The following is a 13251-nucleotide window of genomic DNA, read 5'->3' as shown; positions in this document are numbered from 1 at the left end:
GTTTGTGTTTTCTTGACAGTGAATACAAAATGACAGTGATTCTAAAGAGTGTTTTCTCGCTTGACATCCACTTTGCTTAATAAAAGCTTGTAATATTCTCACAAATATCCATCAAATTTAAAACTTTCATTGAAACAGATCACTCAAGAGGTATGAACTAGATGGTTGGCAGCAAGTTTTGATTACAAGTAAGATGATGCTATAAAGCAAAGGAAAGTGGACTGCATGTCAGAAAATTTATACTTAAACTCGTGCGTAAAACTAGAATTTACTCTCAAATGACACATTTCAAGAATCATTGCATGACTAAGTTAAAGCAAATTATGCAAAGCACAGACTGTAGGGAACTATTTTGCAAATTAACTTTTATCTCTAATTTCCAGAGCTAAGAATATCCATGATACCAGCAAATCCTATGTGGAAAAAAAGAGGCAATTCCACTATGTTCTCCTAGTGGGTCATTGTTTGTATTGTTCTCTGGAGGGCGCTTAAACACAGGGTTCTATACTCAAACCATCTAAGGATATTTTTACTGCCTAGAACATCTGTCTACTATGGACCTAAAAAGCCAGTCACAAACAAGAGGTTGAAGTACCATTTTCTTCAGTCCTGGACAATCCAGATCAATGAACAGAAAACAATTTGCCATTAAATATAATAGAAATAAACACAAATTCATAAGTTTTGAACTTCAGACAATATGAGACAGGAGACGAGCTCTTTTGCTCTTGTAGTTCGTGTTACTGTAACCCTGTGAGATTTGGTGGTTTAGAATCTTGCTACCTAAAAAGTTATTACAAACGATTACCACAAAATATCTCTGAAATTTGGAAATTTCAGAGGCTGAAGGAGAATGAGACATCTTGAAATCTTATTATTTTGCCACAGCATAGATTATGCAAAAGAATTCATTTAACTCCTGGCCCTTGCTTAACCTAGCCATCCTCACAAACTCAGAACTACACAAACTCTCATGAATGACATTCTGTAAATTTTCCTTGGAAGAATAAACAACTCTCATGAATGACATTCTGTAAATTTTCCTTGGAAGAATAAACAACTCTAAAAATTACAAACAGGCCTTCACATACAGGGAAAAGTTGGATATAAAGTGACAGGGGAAATTAAGTGACTTGTGCCAATGTTTTCAAATATTTAATTAAAACAATAATATTTTAAAATTTATTTTTTAGCATTTCTATGTATTTTGGATATTTTACAACAGAAGAAAACAAACAAACAACCCCCAAATCTTTAGTGTTTGCTCATTTGCTGTGTATCTTTATTTTCTGCTGCAAAATCCCATGATAACTGTGCAGAAAAAATAAAGGAAAATAAAAGGAGATCATGTTGATCAAGATTTAAAAATCAAGTGTCAGAATTTATCTACACTTGCCTATTTATGTGTCAGACAGGTCTTCTTTTACCTTTGTGCTATATTTACAGGAAAACAAAATCTGTTTCCTTTTAGCATAGATTCTGCTAAGCTAAATAAAACAGAATTTCTCATAAATATCTTTTCCTGAACATTGAGTTACAGAATCTATGTACATGGAGTCCTGTACAACAGTCTTAACTCTTCTGATCTCTCCTGGCAGCATCTAAATATGATAGATCACAAAAATGCATTTTAATTCAGTATAACTAGATCTTTCTGAATCTTTGTCATTTCTAGATGATAACCTCCTTTCAACAGTTTGGTTTTTTTTTTTCCCTAATATTCTCTGTATCTTCTGATCTGCTCTGTTATATTTTATCCCATTTCTGTTAATTTGATGCTAAGATTATCCAAACCTTCTTTTGTGGTATAAACATAAGTGAGTTCTACATATGCCAATTTTTAGGTCAAACCTGATTCAGACAGATTTACACATTAAATTAATTAAGCTTCTATGGAAGCCATGTATGTTTGAAACATCATAAGTTACATATAATCAAAAGCTCTTTTTATTCTCTCAAGATAGATTTAAGTTAGCCTGATACTAAACTGGAGATGAAGTGTAGAAAGGAGGACCATACATCTACTCTTAAGACAGCAGAACAAGCAATTATCTATCTGCAAATGAATGTAGAACTATTCACTTTCTTAAGTCAAACTGCATTAACCAGTTGGAGATGTAGCTCTCAATGGTTTGTACATAAATCTTATTTAGCATTATTAAAAATAAATATGTTTCTATCACAAGTCTCACATTACTTTTGTGTAGAGGAAACAGTGGAAATTCTCTGCAGGGGATAAAAATGGTTACTTGGCCTCCTAGGACACATTTATATTTTCATTTAATAGAAAAGGAAAGATGTAGAATCATAAAGTCATGGAATCATAGAATGGTCTGGGCTGGAAGGGACCTCCAAAGGTCATCTAGTCCAACCTCCCCACGCTCAGCAGGGACACCCTGAACTAGATCAGGTTGCCCAGGGCCTCATTGAGCCTCATCTTGAATACCTCCAGGGAAGGGGCCTCAACCACCTCCCTGAGCAACCTGTTCCAGTGTTTCACCACCCTCACAGTAAAGAACTTATTCCTAACATCCAATCCAAATCTCCTCTTCTCCAGCTTAAAGCCGTTGCCCTTTCAGGTACTGGCAGGCTGCTATTAGGTCTCCCTGGAGCCTCCTCTTCTCCAGGCTGAACAACCCCAGCTCCCTCAGCCTGTCCTCACAGCAGAGGTGCTCCAACCCCCTGATCATTTCCGTGGCCTCCTCTGGGCCCTCTCCATCAGGTCCAAGTCCTTACTATATTGAGGGCTCCAGACCTGTACTCAGTACTCCAGGTGAGGTCTCACCAGAGCGGAGTAAAGTGGCAGAATCACCTCTCTGGATCTGCTTTCTATGCCCCATTCATTAAACAAGTCAACTGATCCTTGATAAATGCATCTAATTAATTCATTGAAAGAGCCTATTGCCACTGGAGTGACTTGAAATGAATGAAATCAAGAATGCCTTGTACTCTATAATACGTTATTGCAAAATGATACTTAAACTTTCATGATTTTGGGGGTAGGGGAAAGAAAGGGTAATAGCATTACAGTGTGTTTGTATGCAGACTGACACTAAAGTTAAAGAGAAAGAATTATTCTGATTTTGCATAATTGAAGACACAAAGTTCAAAATTCACTTTTTACTTCCAGGCTAATTTTCCAAAATATAAGATTCTGACTGGTTCTAAAGAGAATGGTACAAAATTAATACATCTGTGCTCTTGCACTCCTTAGCTTAGAATATTTGCCTCTTTACAGAGAAATACTAGTAAAGTGAGAAACTACAGAATTTTATAACTACAGTTCTGTTGATTTTTCCAGCTTTAACTTTCTTCATATTTTCTAGAAGAAAGGTATTTGGTTTTTTTGCAGGTCTGCATAATCTCAGATGTTGCTGCTCTAGGTCATTGAGAATATGAAACAACAGAAGCAAATGATCTTGTTACCAATCTGCTCTCATGCTTGGTCATTTGAAAATGTTTAAATTTATGCTACTAAAAATTACTTATCTCGTGTTCAGAAATAGAACTTGTCTAAAAGTGTAAATTTGATTCCTCTGAAGTGAGGAATGATTTCCTTATTCAAATTCTGTATTCTGAGATTCAAAGGAGACTTGATTATAATTCCTGTGCTGATCATTTATGTGCAGTGAAACATTTCACCCAGAGTTTCTAAAGCTGTCTCATTTTCTTTTCCCCTTCACAGACATATAGTTGGTTTTGAATTTACAATGAAATGAAGAGATATGTAAATATTTCTGTCATGTATAAATCTTAACCAGTTGTTCATATTAGTCAGTGAAGGAAAAAAAAATAACCTGCAGGCAACAGTTAAAAGATATTTTGAAAATCTTTTGCATCATACTTGTGAAAGCAAAGAAAAACATGAACCATAATCACTGGCACTATTCATGTGCATAGAGCTGTGCTGATTTTGTATTTTTGATTTGCTGAAAAATAACTTATCTATCTATGAGTGACAGCTTATTTTACTAAACTGGCTAAAATTTTCCAAAAAGTAGTCTTCCACAGCATCCTTGCAGCTAAACTGAGGAAGTGTGGCTGGGATGATTGGGTAGTGAGGTGAATTGTGAACTGGTTGAAGGAAAGAAGTCAGAGTGTTGTGTTCAGTGGGACAGTGTCTAGCTGGAGTTAGGCCTGTATATAGTGGAATCTGTTAGGGGTCAATACTGGGACCAGTGCTACTCAATATACTCATCAATGACCTGAATGAGGGAGCAGAGTGCACTGTCAGCAAGTTTGTTGATGACACAAAACTGGGAGGACTGGCTGTGCTGCCATTCAGCAAGACCCAGACAGGCTGGAGAGTTGGTTGGGGAAAAATGTAATGAAATACAAGAAAGACAAGTGTAGAGTCTTGCATCAGGGAAAGAACAACCCCCTGGGCCTGTATAGGTTGGGGACTGACCTGCTGAAGAGCAGCACAAGGGAAAGGGACATGGGGGGCCTGGTGGGCAGAAGGATGACCATGAGCCAGCAGTGTGCCCTTGTGGCCAAAAAGGTCAATGCCATCCTGGAGTGTATTAGAAGGGGCATGGTTAGTAATTCAAGAGAGGTTCTCCTCATCTAGTCTGCCCTGGGGAGGCTGCATCTGGAATATTGTGCCCAGTTCAGGGCCCCTCAATTCAAGAAGGACAGGGAACCGCTTGAGAGTCCAGAGCAGAGCTGCAAAGATTGTTAAAGGAGTGGAACATCTCCCTTATGAAGAAAGGCTTAGGGAACTGGGTCTCTTTAGCCTGGGGCAGACTGAGGGGTGACTTCATTTGTGTTTATAAATATGTGAAGTGCAAGTGTCAGGAAGATGGAGCCAGGCTCTTCTCAGTGATGTCCAACAACAGCAGAAGGCTCAGTGAGTGCAAGCTGGAGCATAGGAGATACCATGTGACCATAAGGAAAACCTTTTGACTGTGAGGGTGACAGAACACTGGAACAGGCTGCCCAGAAAGGTTGTAGAGTCTCCTTCCCTGGAGACATTCAAGGCCTGTCTGGATGCATTCCTGTGTGACCTACTCTAGATGATACTGCTTTAGCAGAGGGATTGGACTAGATGATCTTTTGAGGTCCCTTCCAGCTCTTAGCATTCTTTGATTCTGTGTGATTACGATCCAAAATGTCCAATCTATGAAGTAAACTGATATGGAACATATCATGATGAAAATAAGGGCAGGAGTTCTTTGAAACAAGGCAGTCAGAGAACTATAAAAAACATTTAACTAATTATTTTAAATTAAAAAAAGAAAAGTTTGGTTGGACAAAGGGATTTCAGTTTTATGGAGTTTCTGGAAGTTGTACTTCAGGTTTTGTCCATTTAATTCAATACACCTGTCACAGTTTACAGTATACAGGAATAGTTTCTCTACCTCTGCTGAGCCTCATGAGAAAAAGTGCAAGTGTCAAAACAACCTGATTTGAGCTGGCTTTGCTGCCCAATAACTACGCAGCACTCTGCGTCTCCTGATCTGAGCAAGCGCCATAAGAGACAAAACCCAAATCTTGGACCAAATAAACTTCACAGAGATTATCTAGGCATCTTCTGGACATTTTACAGGGGTGGTCCATATACTGAGGGAATGATGTCAATGGATATATCAGAGAACAGGAAGAGGAGAGGCTAAGGAGGATGCTAGGTTTTGTATTTGTGAGCAAAACAGCATACAAATGTTTTAGCTTACATAGTGTCAAGAGCTCTCTGTTTCTCACACTGCCCCTCTTCAGCCTGTGGTGAGATGGCAATGGGGGAGCAGAAACACACCTTCAGCATTTGAAGAAGCCCAAGATGAAGTAGGTTACTTATCCTAGAAACATCCATGAGTCTGACGGAAACCATCCTGGAACAGTCTGTTTCTCGCAGGTCTTTGGCCCACAACAAGGACCCACACTGGTAGAAGAAGTTCGCAGAGGACTGTCTCCTGTGAGAGGGGTGCTGTGTTGCCACAGTTAAGAACCATGAGGAGCTTCCCCCCTGAGGAGGAAGGAGCAGGAGAAACAACATGGAAGGGACTGGTACTGACTACCACCTCCATTCTCTGCTCCCCTGCATTGATGTTGGGAAGAAGGTAGAGAATTAGGAGCAGAGATGGATCCAGGAAGAGTGGAAGGGTGAGGTAAAGGTGTTTTTAAGATCTGGTTGTATTTTTCACTGCCCTACTCTGATTCAATCGCTATACTGGTGGTGGTTTTGTTTCACAAAGTCTGTCCTTTGTATGTGACTGCAATAGGTCCTCCTTGTCATTTATCTCAACCCTCAAGCATCTATTTTCTCCTTCACATTCCACCAGAGAGGGTAGGAGTGAGAGAGTGGGTGCATAGTGCTTTGTTGCTGGCAGTGTGGGCTTAAACCACAGTAACAATCAACCCTCAAGATTCAATTTGTCTATGAGTATGCAACTCAGCTGACTAAAAATCACCTTGTAGCACAATTGGCCTGAGTTGTCCTGATTGTACACTTGAACTATGTGTAAGGGAGATAAATAAAACATTCATCTGTTTTTCTGTATTTCAGCTTATGAACTGTTTATGACGGGGTATTGTTGTGAGTACAGCAGCATCTATTACATGATAAATGCTGCAACCTGTATAGTGAATGCAGAATGTGAATTATTAGCTTTTTCCTTCCCTGTACATCTTCCAAAGAAAAGCCATGTAAAGCTTTTTTCAGCAGTAATGCGTGAAACCTTGTGAGATGTAAAAAGCATTATAACATCAGGAAGAGAAGAATTAAAGGATTGCCTTGAGTCACACAGTAAGCTTTCAGTCCTGTAATCTACTTTTTTAAGATTTAAGCAAAGTTAGTTGAAACTTCTGCAATAACTCTGAAGGTACAGTGAACCTGAGCTCACTTGTAGAATTGGGATCCCAAGTTTACAGAGAAGGAAAGAGTGAATATGCAAATTCCCTCTCTTCCTAGCTATCATATACTAATTATAATCAATCCGTATAAACACTGAACAAAGGGATAAAAGGCATCTGAGGTATCAGTTCACTCCATAAACATTACAATAGTATCGAGAAATTACCCTGTGCTGTGGGAGGTGTATGCAGAAACTGTATATTCTTATGGCCAAGACAGAATTATGAATTTATAGCACCACCATGTCCTGTGGGAGACCAGTCCTAGTTTAACAGATGAAAAAAAAAAAAAAAAAAAAAACAACAAATAAAAAAGAGTAAGAGCAGGAATAAAGCCTTGTTGTGTGAAGATTGCTGCTAAAAGTGAATTTATTTGAACCTTAACAGTTTCAAAATATGCAGCTCAAGCACAACTGACTCTTTGTTAGGCTTTACTGGGGGAACACTTCATCAGCATTATAAAGGACAGTCAATGAGTTTTATAGAATCATGAAACTGTTTCAGTTGGAGAAGACCTTTATGAACATTGTGTCCAACCATTAGATAACTCTACCAAGTCTGGTATTAAACCATGTCACTCAGCACCACATGTCTGCATCCTTTAAGCACCTCCAGGCATGGGGATTCAACCACATCCCTGGGGAGCCTGTCCTGGTGTGTGATAACCCTTTCAGGGAAGAAGTTTCTTCTACCATACAACGTAAACCTCCCCTGGCACAACTTCAGGCCATTTCCTCTCACGCTGTTACATTTTACTAGGGAGAATAGACCAACACTCACCTCACTGCAACCTTCCTTTTCTGCAAACAAAACAGCTCCAGTTCTTTTAGCCAGTCCTTGTAAGTCCTGTTCTCAGCATTTTTATTTCCCTTCTCTGTACCTGCTCCAGGACCTCGATGTCTTTCTTGCAGTGAGATCCTCAAAATCACATGCATTATACACGTTCATTTAAAAGAAAACTGTGAGGTCCATGTCATAGTATTTATTTTCAGGTTTTTTGAGGAGCTTGAAGGTAGAATTATCTGTAATACCACCTCCAGAAATGCTGGAAATTTCTAGTGCAGATCTTAGTTTTGCATACTCTCTGGATCGCTGCTGTCTCCTTTCAAGATGCTATCACATCTAGATGGTCTGACTGAACAACCTCATCTGTGTTAAGAGCACAGGTACCTTGAACTCACTGCATCATTTGCAGAGGGACACACATTACCTTCCTAAGGAAGACCAAATCCTAGACTGACTATGGGATCATAGAAGTTTTTGTCTCCATAAATTCTATTAGTTGCTTTTGACTAACTGTCTAAGTTTAGGCTGGGTATATGCTAGGTTCTTCATTAGTTTCCTCCAGACATGTCATTTTCACACTACTTTCACACTCTACAAATTCAAAGTTCAGACATTGTTACAATTAGTGTCTCAGTCTATTCAGCCAAGAGATTTGTTGAAGTTAATAATGAGCTTCATGTAGAGAATGGACCAATGATTCTGCTCTTTATTTCCTCTGAGTGAACAGCTTTTGCTTACTGTGTAGAATTGATTTATTCCTTCTATATTTAACCCTAGTTTTGAATTCTTGCCATGGAGTTTTAATAAAACCCCAAACCATTCATAATCAAGATACTTCCTCTCCAGTCATATGAAGTTGCCTTGACAAACTGAGCAGGCCTCAAATCAGTTTGATCTCTCCCAGTACACAGTAGATTATCTCAGGTGTAAATGATTTAAATTCTTTTAGGGTTGAGTTTGCCAGCAGTAATATTCCAAAAGAATCAGCAATCAGCTTGAGGGAAAAATTGTCTCTACATCATCATTTCATTAATGGTCTATAAATTTAGAACCACATCTTAAGTTGACCAGCGATACAAATGAGAATCAGCAAAGGATGAGAAACACAACCTCTGAGTATGACTGATAAGCTGCACTTCTATTAAGAGGTTTGAAAAATTTGGTCCTAAAAGCACCCCAACTTTCTTGATATGCATTACCTTGCAAGAATGGTAACAAAAATAAGGGAAAAAAATCTGACATACTGTGAGTAGGCTGAGTTAGATTATGTGATATGAATTTGGTCTCTTAATCTTTTTTTTTCTTTTTTATGATCACTGACTTCTTGTGAAGCATTTATGGGTTTTTCTGTAGGACTCATAACATAGCAAATCTGGACATTTGTCTATGACTCTCCCAGATGCTGTAATATGAATGTTGAAATGATTCTACAGAATTTTATTTTACTTCCTCTGATTTTACTGTATGCACAGTCTGTGTAACATTACTCTGTGTTAGGTATCCTTATTTGGCTAAAGAGAACTAGCAAGATGAAAGAAATATATTTTCTATGGTAAAAGAATAGTTTGCATCTATTGAAACACCTGACAGTTTACTATAGCAAAACACAATCAAACATAGATGATTACTCAATTTAGAGACAATTTCACAGCTTTTTGATTATGCTAATGTAAAACAGTCACATTAAATACTTGTCTGATTATTATGGAACATTTGCATATCAGTCCACTATTTCAGCCAATGAAAACGCAAGTATGATTAATGGAATTAAATCCTCATAAATTGCATCACATTCAGATCTTTTTTCATTCCTTATCTTAACAGAAATGTATTTTCAAAAATAAACACTGACCTTGGTATTTCTCTTTGAAAATTTTGCCGACTACTATTGAACTGTACTCAACATTTATATTTATTTATTTATTTTTCTTAACAAAAATATGGCTTGGGACAGGAAACAATATGAAGTTTCCATAAGAATGAATCATGAAAATAAAGTAATTACTTATTTGGCTGAGAGTTTTTACAGTTGGAGTCTCCTGTCTAATAGGAACAAGCTTTTTTTATTATTATTACTGTTATTATTGTTGTTGTGAAGTAAAACCAGAAAGAAATGGCTTGTACTCTGAAATTCTAATGATAGGCACTCAAATATGAGAGTGTTGACCTTTATTCTGTGCATGGAATTACAGACTCTCAAATTGCTGTGACTTTCCCTTAGCACTCTCACAACTGAACATTCTGAAAAATAGTTCTCCTATGTTTAAATGGCACATAAAATAATTTCTTCCACTAAATAATACTGATGCATTTTGATAAAATTAAAAAGATCAGAAAGTCAAGAGTAAGCTTTAAAAGCCTTAAATAAGAGAGAGGACAGCAATAAAATGTAAAAGGTTCAGGTCATACCTGAGAAGAGCCCTAAACACTCTATCTCCACCAGGGGTGAAGAAAGTCAGTATATGTCTGCAACCCAGCTCTTTGTGTCTAACATTTCCAATGGGTGTGTCATTGTTCCAGCTGAAAACAAGACAATGAAAGGACATGATTATGGCCCATATTAATATAGGCACTGCAGCAAATACTATCAATTGTAAGGCTAAATTAAAAAAAAAAAAATCTCACAGGCTGACAGGGGTTCAAATTCAATGAGCTCTCTCAATAATAAGGTCCCATAAAAATGTTCCATTTTGTAGTTAATGGCTTCATTTGTAGATCATATGGGCTTATGCAGTTCAAGATGGTTTGAAATGGATTAAGAGGTAGAATCATACAAAATTCCATTTTCCAAGCAATTCTGAGTCTAAGCCAGGTACAAAGTATATTTTCTGTCAGAACAAGATTTAATACTGAGTCACACTAGTATCATGCAAGTCCAATTACTGACACAAACAATTTCTCTGCTAAACACAGAAACCCTCAAAGTGACTAGTTCATCTGTGGAAGTCTATTGCAAATATGTCCAGCAAATTATTTTTCATGTGACAATTCAGTGATCCACTTGAGGATACTCAGGTCCTGATAGGATAGGGCTTAACAATATTACAGGCTATTTTTAATGGCAGCAGGGATATGGTATAAAAAAACAAAATAAAACAAAAAAATGAACAAACTCCTCTTTGGGGGATTTGTTTATTTGAATATCCTTTTAGGTTTTGTTTATTTGGGGTTTTTTCTTTGTTTAAGTGGACCCTGTAGGGAATGTAAATGTTACACTTTTTATTTTGTGAGGGAAGAAATTGTCTTCTATATTTCAGACTTGCTTATTCGTTCTACTTCTGCTCTCTCTTTTCTTTCTTCTCTCTTTTTTCCTCATCAAAATAATCCCTGTGGTTGGGACTCCGTGCATTGCATTCTGTAAGAAGAGATGTGTCTGCCATAATTATACCACATCTTAATGATGCTTGATCTCATTTAACCAATAGTAACACCCAGCGTGATACAACATGTTCTGAAGTCAGTATACCCTCTATGGAACACAATGTAGGGGCCAATAGTGGTGGCACCTGGACCACCAGTCTTCTGGTAGAAGCTTGGCAATGTCTGCATACATTGGGACTGTAGGCCTCTGATAAATGAAAAGGCAATTAGCACAATTGCAAAGACTTGCATCTCCAAATTTGTTGGATATTACCTGGGACTTGTTAATCTCAGTCACTTGTAGTTAGTGCATTTATCACCAACAATCCTGAAGCTGTTGTATCTGTTGCCTTAATAAATTAAACCTATCTATTATTTTACCTTTCTGAACCTGTGTCAGTACAAGGCCTTATTGAGGCACTGGAAAAAAGACAAACATTAATTTTGCTGAACATTTTCAGCAAGAGTCCTGGCATTCTGAGACAGCAGATGTTGAGATCTTACCCAGAATGCGACAAATGGTAACAAAAGCCCCTAATTATTTCACTTTCAGATAATATTCCCACTAAAAAGAGATTAAACAATTACAGGATATATTACAATGTATAAATAAGAAGTCTAAGTTAAGTGTAACTATACAAAATTAATTCAAGCTTTATCTATTTTTTTTAATTTTATCTACTTACATTTTTACTGTAGTTGTCTAGTTGATAAATATGGCAGATAAATTTGATTCTTATAGACAAATGGAGAGAGAAAGAGAGTAAAAAGGAACAAGTGAGAAACAATACTACTTTGGTTTGTCTGGAAAATGATTTGGTGAGCAATATCACAAGCCTATATAACCTGATGCAGCAGCTTAAAAAAGCAAGGCATTTTCTATTAGTTACACAAAAAAAAAAAAAAATATATATATAGCAGCCTAGACAACGCAGTCATGCTATAATCTAGGTTACTGCTAGCAGCAGAATGAACTCTCAGAACTTCCAGCTTTGCCACCTGATTTGAAAATATCTTTATAAATAAAATCCATTCCCAACTGTACCCTCAGCTCACAAACATATTTTCTTTCCTCATAAGCCTGTCAATATAAGTTATTTGGTGGAACAATCTATCTGAGCTGAAAACAGACTTACCTGTCAGTTGAAAACAACATTTCTTTCCCAAACTATTTATCTGAATTAAAGCTGGAATTTGTGACTGTCATGGTAAGCTGATAACTGTGCACCGATGTATACTATGCAGTTTTAAATAAATGTGTCTTTGTTTAGTACCTACTTCTGGGAGCTGTAGCAGCACTTCTGTTTGCTTTTCAGTTGATTAGTTTCAGATTTTCCAGGATCTTTCCATTCTTAGTCTTAGTTACACTTTCTTAGCTAGGAGCTCTCAAGAGTTCTGTTTAACAATTATGATTAGTTTAACCTTGTCTTAGTATGGTTATATCCAGACATATTTCTGCATCTGGCTTTGTAAGAATGAGAAAATCAAACATCGATATTAACAGGAAGCCAAAGATAGACTAGTGGCAGAAATAAATTTCATCTCTTTTTTAAATCTGTGAGGACTGACTAAATTATATGATTACATGCTAAAGACTATTCCAAGATAAGAAGTTGGAGACTATTCCAAGGTTAGAGGTTGACCTTGATAAGCAGGTCTGTAGAGAAGGGCATGGGAGTACTGGTGGACAAGATGTTTACCATCACCTAGTATTATGCCCTTGTGACCAAGAAGGCCAGTGTTATCCTGAGATGCATTAAGAAGAGTGAGCAGCAGGTCGAGGAAGGTTATCCCTCCCCCTTTATTCTGCCCTGGTGTGGCCACATCTGCAATACTATGCAGTTCTGGGCTTCCCAGTTCAAGAGAAACAAGGAAATACTGAAGAGACTCCAGCTGAGGACTCTGAAAAATATTTGATGACTGGAGCATCTCCCATATGAGTAGAGACTGAGAGGCCTGGGTCTGGGCATAGAGAAGGGCAGACCAAGAGTGGATCTTCTCAGTGCTTATAAATATCTAAAAGGCGATTTTCAAGAGGATGGGGCCAGACTCTTTTTGGTGGTGCCCAGTGATAGGAAAAGCGATAATGGCACAAACTAGACCACAAGAAGTTCCACTTCTGCATAAGGAAAAGATTCTTTAATTTGAGGATGCCAGGACACTGGAATAGGGTGCCCAGTGATGCTGTGGACTCTCCTTCTCCAGACACATTCAAAACCCACCGGACAACCTGCTTTAGATGAACCTGCTATTGCA

This window comes from Indicator indicator, chromosome 9, assembly GCF_027791375.1.
Source record: "Indicator indicator isolate 239-I01 chromosome 9, UM_Iind_1.1, whole genome shotgun sequence".
In the NCBI taxonomy this organism is placed as follows: domain Eukaryota; kingdom Metazoa; phylum Chordata; class Aves; order Piciformes; family Indicatoridae; genus Indicator; species Indicator indicator.
Note: the sequence above shows the minus strand (reverse complement) of the source record.